Below are 5,938 nucleotides of genomic sequence, written 5' to 3'. Positions count from 1 at the left end.
TCATCAACTGCAGAGGACTACTCTCCTTTTGAGAAACAGTATCTGGCTTGCCAGCAGGTCTTGGTAGACGCTGAATGCTTGACCTCAGGTTACCAAGTTATCATGAGACCTGAGTTGCCTATCATGAACTGGGTGTTAACAGGCCCATCAAAACAAAGTTCAGCATGGATAGCAGCAATTGCATAATCAAATGGAAATGGTCTTGTGAAATCAGGCTTGAATAGCTTCTGAAGGCCCAAGTAAGTTGTGTGAGCATGCCCATGGCCCTAGTGCCTGCCACAAGCCTCCTCCTTCACCTATACCTATGAATTCATGGCGAGTTCCCTGTGACCAATTGCAGGAGAAAGAAAAAGACCTGGGCCTGTTTTATAGATGGCTCTCCACATATGCTACCATTCCCTGACAGTGGATGGCTGCAGCATTGCAGCCCCATCTCAGGTGCTGCTGTTTACATAAGGTGTATCAGTGTTGTTAACCTTATATCTCAATATTCAAGTCAGAGGATATCAAAAGGGGATTGTCACTCAACTAGAATAGAAATGAGAAATTGAGATGGATAAAAACTTTGTATCCTCTGTCCACTTTGGGGAGAGGATAGCTTGTTAGATTGTATACAGGGAAAACTGCATTATGTTAGGCAGGAAGATGATCTTGCTATTGCCTTTATTTGGGAGAGGTGCATATGGGTGCCAAGTCAACAAGGGGTGGACTCTTGGGGGTTTGTATTATTTCACTTAACTAAGCCAAAGTTTCATTTCCTAGAATTCCCTTCCCTGCAGAGTTCCAGGTTAGCATGGGTCTCAAGAGATGTCTTGCATAAGATTTGGAAACTGGTATGGAGTAATTTAATTTTTACAATCTCATAGTCGGAGCAGGGCATGAAATGCTGTTGCGGCCAATGTATGCTGGCCCTTATGTGCTGGCTCATGGTGTTAGTGTGGGGAAGCACTGGGAGCTGCAGCAACTCCAGGTCCTGGCAGAGGATCTTCAGCTCCTCTTACTTCGGAGCCAGGAGCATACTTGGTTCCATGATGAAGGGCACTGGCTTCCCTTGGAAGACACTGCATCATCAACATGGAAGACGTGGGGGTAGCGAGAGGCTGAAGGGTGTCGTTGTCTGTCCTCATAGAGCTCTACTCATCCTTGTAGTTCCACTCTGCCTTGCCAATTGGGACACGGGACTGGAGGTCACAGCACCAGCACAAACAGAAACGGCCCCACCCACACTGTTTTACTGGCTCCCATAATCACAGCAAGCTAAATCCCTATAATCCATCTCTTATTTTATATATAGGTATCTCGTAGTAGTTCTGTTGCTTATATCAAATCCTGGTTGCTACAGGCTTCCCAGTGCCTGTATCAACATGCCAGCATGCTTGGACCATAGCAGATGCTTGGAAAATGTTTGTTGAATGAATGAGTGACTGGATAAATAAGTAAATGACTGAGATGCAGCTCCTATCCTCAGGAAGCTCACATACCAGTGTGGAAACAGAGAGAACCAATGAGTTGGGCAGACAATACAGTGATTGTGGGATTTTGACATCTGCAGTGGGCAGTCTGGATGAGAGCTGGGCTCACCGGTGACCTCACTGTCCCTGAGGTCTCCCTGGGCTGGGCTTGGCTGGGTAAGGGGATGGGCATTGCATTAGGACTGGCATGCTAAGTGGTGTCCTCAGGGGGCTCAGAGTCTTTAACTCAGTCCCCCAGTGTCCCACAGGGAAGTGTCATCTTCTAGCATGGCTTCCTGCTGAAAATGAGCTTCCAACCATTGTACGTGTCCAGGTGCTGCTGCACTCATGAAGCCAACTTCAGGTCACACTTGCAGATCTGCTTCTGGCACTTGCTCCCAGAACCTGGACCAGCCAGGGAAGAAATCTAGCGTTCTCACTTCTGGCCAGACAGACAGACCATCCCACCTCTACCCTGACCCAGGTGTCAAGACCTTCCCAGGATGGTGCCAGGGCCCCTTTTCTTGCTGAATTTAGAAAGCCCACAACTATACAGTGTCTTCCCTGGCAGGGGTTTGATATTATCAATCAAGGGTCTGCTGGCCACCTTCTCTTTCATGAACTCCAGTTGCATCACTCCCTTCCTCTAAGGCCTTCAATGGTTTCCCATTGCCAAGTTCCTCAGCCTGACAATTAAGGTTCTTCGCTGTGGCTCCACTGCCTTTCCAGTTTGAATTCCCAATTATTCCCCACCTCCCAAACCTCCACTCCTCTTGCTCTGGTTTTCCCACCTTTCTGCCCTTGCTCTTGCTGTTTCTTCCCCCTCAGGAATGTTCATCCCCTATCTCTAGCTACTAATTGCATTTTTAAAATCAGTAACAATAATAAGAGCTACCACCTGCTGATTGTCTACCAGGTGCCAGGGACTTTCCTACAGGTTATCTCATTGAATCTCCAACAGCCCAACAACTAAGTGTAATCATCCCACTTAATGGGGGAGTAACTTTCAATTTGAGGCTGAACGTGTGCCCTAGGCCATGCAGTCAGAGATGGGCAGAGTGGGGATTTGAGCCTGGGTCCCTGCAAATCCCAAGGCTGGGCCCACTGGCACAGAGCCTTGGCCTCGCTGCTCTCATCACTCTCCACTGTGCTTGACACAGGGCCTGGCACAGAGGGAGCGCCCAGTAAATGTCCATGAATTAAATCCCATGCATACCTCTACATCATGACTGCCATCAGTGGTGCCCAGAGGGCAGGGGTCACAGCTGTGTCTTCTGGGGAACCACACCCAGGAGTCAGATTTTACAATGTGAGAGGCAGAAGTCAGAATTAGGAACTCAACACAGAAAACCTGGTCTGGGGGAAGACTGGCCCCCAGGACTCCCACTGGGTCTCCTACTGGCCAGAGGCATTTCAAGCACCTTCTGAACTTCCTCAGAAGCACAGAATTAGACCCTCTGTAGCTGTGAGGTCCAGTTCAGTGTCTTGTACCCCAAATTATCCAAGTACCTCATACATACTAAGATGGGCTAACATTCTATTAACCACAGTTTTGGGTAACTAGAAGTATTAGAAACTAAATGCCAGGCTGGGGGCCAGGCGTGGTGGCTCATGCCTGTAATCCCAGCACTTAGGGAGGCTGAGGTGGGCAGATCACGAGGTCAGGAGATCGAGACCATCCTGCCCAACACGGTGAAACCCCATCTCTACTAAAAACACAAAAAATTAACCAGGCGTGTTGGTGGGTGCCTGTAGCCCCAGCTGCTCGGGAGGCTGAGGCAGGAAAATGGTGTGAACCCAGGAGGCAGAGCTTGCAATGAGCTGAGATCGTGCCACTATACTCCAGCCTGGGTAACAGAGTGAGACTCCATCTCAAAAAAAAGAGGGCGGGGGCATGCAGGGAAAGAAAGAAAAGAAAAAGAAACTAAACATCAGGCTCTAGTCATGACTTTGTGCAAGTACTGACTTTGGGAAGCCTTCTTACCAGTCATGGGCCTCAGCTTTTCATCTTTACAGAAGAATTGATAGATCATGTTTTAAAAACTTCAGTCCCCGTCCACTAGTGGGTCATGAAATCAGTTTAGAGGGTTGCATCCAGTGTGTGTGCACATGTGTGTGTTAATATATCACAAGTAGTAAAGTGCTGCTTCAGCACATCGTGTGCCTATGCTGGCTGTGTATGTGTGGACTGGGTCCAGATGTCAATTTTATTACATTTTGTGGGTTGCCTTCAAAAGGATCTGAGAAAGCCTCATTCCCATAACCTTTCAGGGCCCTTCTGGCTCTGAAGTTGCAGGTGTCTGAGTGGCTTTAGTGTCTTAGTCTTAATTAAACAAACTCCCAAAGGCCCCCCCGGGGGTTAATGTCCCTGGACTCCCCCTCATCCTTCTCTTTTGTCTTCAAACATTAGATCAGAACTGGCTTCTGAGGTTGAGTGTGGTGGCTCACACCTGTAATCCCAGCACTTTGGGGAGCTGAGGCAGGTGGATCACCTGAGGTAAAGAGTTCAAGACCAGCCTGGCCAACATGGTGAAACCTGGTCTCTATCAAAAATACAAAAATTAGCCAAGTGTGGTGGTAGGTGCCTGTAGTTCCAGCTACTTGGGGGGCTGAGGCAGTAGAATCACATGAACCCAGGAGATGGAGGTTGCAGTGAGCCAAGATTGTGCCACGGCACTACAGCCTGGGCAACAGAGCAAGACTCTGTCTCAAAAAACAAACAAACAAACACACACAAAAACCCCAAACAAACAAACAAATGGAACTGGGCTTCTGGCCTGCAATCTCCAAGCCTCTGACAGCATCAGTCCCAACACGTTCACTTACCACCCAGCGCAGGAACTAGCCACACAAGCACAGCTATTTGGCTCCTCTGTGGGACAGACATCCAAGCCACTGAGTTTAAATCACGCAGAGCTTGTGTTGTAAGGGCCTTAAAATCAGATCAGGGCTCATATCTTAGCCCTGTGTGTTTCCTCACCGTGTGACCTCAGACAGGTGATTTCAATTATCTAAGTCTCAGTGGTCTCTGCTGTCAAGTGGGCTAATGACACTTTCCTCACTAAGTTGCTGGGAGTATTTGATGAGACAATGCACATAAAGCATCCGCTACGGGGCGCTATATACAGTAGGTGCTCAATCAATGGCACCTGTCATGGAAGAGGACCACCAAACCCCAGCCCAAGAGTTTTGACTCCAACCATTCGCCCTAAACCCAAGTCCTAGGGGCCAAGGCAGGTGTCTGGGGCAGAAGGTGGCCCCTCTTCTCATCTTCCCAGGCTGCCCCATGAAGCACTCACTACATTGGATGTGGCCACCGGTGATGCTGGAATTGCATCGGTCCCACTTAGGGGAGCGCTGGTGAGGTGTCAAGAGGGAGTAGCAGCAATCATGCGGGAGACAGCACCTGTGGGGAGATCCAGGCTGGGTCCAGGGCACACAGCCCTGCAGCCGGTCCCAAAGTGGCGCATGTCGACACTTCCAGTCCTTGCCTGGGTGGCGCCCTCTGCCTGGAACGCCTGTTCCCCTACCCCACCGGCAAAATCCCTCCCTCCCTGTAGGCTGCCTCGTGCACTTCCCCTATTTCCCCAGCAGAGGTTCTCCTTTCTCTTCTGGTTCCCACATCATCCTGTTGATTCATCCGCTCAAACACTCGCAGTTACTGCTTCAACACACATTTAGTGTGCCAGGCAGGCCTGGGCTAGGCACTAAGGCCACCACATCTCCACCACCACCTGTTAGTCTCTCAGGGACTGACGTGCAAGAAGCAAGAACTCCACACTGTGATTAGAACAGGAGGCCAGTGAAAGCATTTTGAGTTGAACCAAGAGGTTGTGGCGGCTCACATCTGTAATTCCAGCACTGTGGTAGGCCAAAGCGTGAAGATTGCTTGAGCCCAGGAGTTTGAGACCAGCCTGGGCAACACAGTGAGATTCCGTCTCTACAAAATACTTAAAAATTAGCTGGGTGTGGTGGTCCACACCTGTAATCTCAGCTACTCAGGAAGCTGAGGTGGGAGGATTGCTTGAACCCAGGAGGTTGAGGCTACAGTGAGCTGTAATCATGCCACTGCACTCCAGCCTGGGTGACAGAGTGAGACCCTGTCTCAAAAACAAAAACGAAAGCAGCTATGTCTAAGCAGGAAGGTGGCAGTTTGCCATGAGCCCCTTGGCTCCATCTCCACCAAAGCCAGCAGAGATTGGCATGCGCTGTGTGTAAAGGGTCTGATTTACAGTCTCTCAGCCCCCTCCTCCCACAGGGGGGACCTCGTGACTCCTGTTCAGTGAGCACCTCTCCCCAGTGGCAAGGCACAGCCTCCACTGGGACAGAAGGAATCCAGGCCTAGGGGAGAGGAGAAAGCTGGGACCTGGTGGATTCTGAGGCTGTCCCAGGGACTGACAGGTAGAAGGGCTGCATCAGAATGACCAGAGCTCCGAGAGGAATCAACACAGCTGGTCTAGGGCCTGGACATCTGTATCTGTCAACCA

Source organism: Gorilla gorilla, chromosome 1 (genome assembly GCF_029281585.2).
Source record: "Gorilla gorilla gorilla isolate KB3781 chromosome 1, NHGRI_mGorGor1-v2.1_pri, whole genome shotgun sequence".
NCBI lineage: Eukaryota > Metazoa > Chordata > Mammalia > Primates > Hominidae > Gorilla > Gorilla gorilla.
This window is presented reverse-complemented; position numbering follows the sequence as displayed.